The sequence below is a fragment of the Trypanosoma theileri genome (assembly GCF_002087225.1).
Source record: "Trypanosoma theileri isolate Edinburgh chromosome Unknown TM35_Tth_24_V1, whole genome shotgun sequence".
Lineage (NCBI taxonomy): Eukaryota > Euglenozoa > Kinetoplastea > Trypanosomatida > Trypanosomatidae > Trypanosoma > Trypanosoma theileri.
Window position 1 is genome coordinate 95243 of NW_021639866.1, and position 256 is coordinate 95498.

Here is a 256-nt window from a genome sequence, read left to right on the forward strand (position 1 = left end):
ACCCAGCGGACGGGATATCCAGAGGCAATACCATCAAAAAATCGGACATAGCGAAGGGGTGGAACTTGCGATGGGGAGAGCGGGAAGCGGGATAAAAGGGCTTCTCAGCACTTCCATTTCGTTAGTTTCCGTTATGTATTAGCAATCATCATCGGGAAAAAATTTGATAGAGATATGTAAATAATGCATCAAAACTTGTATGAACAATCATGGAAACAAAATATTTTTTCTCTTGTGTTTTTTATTTCTTTAAAGA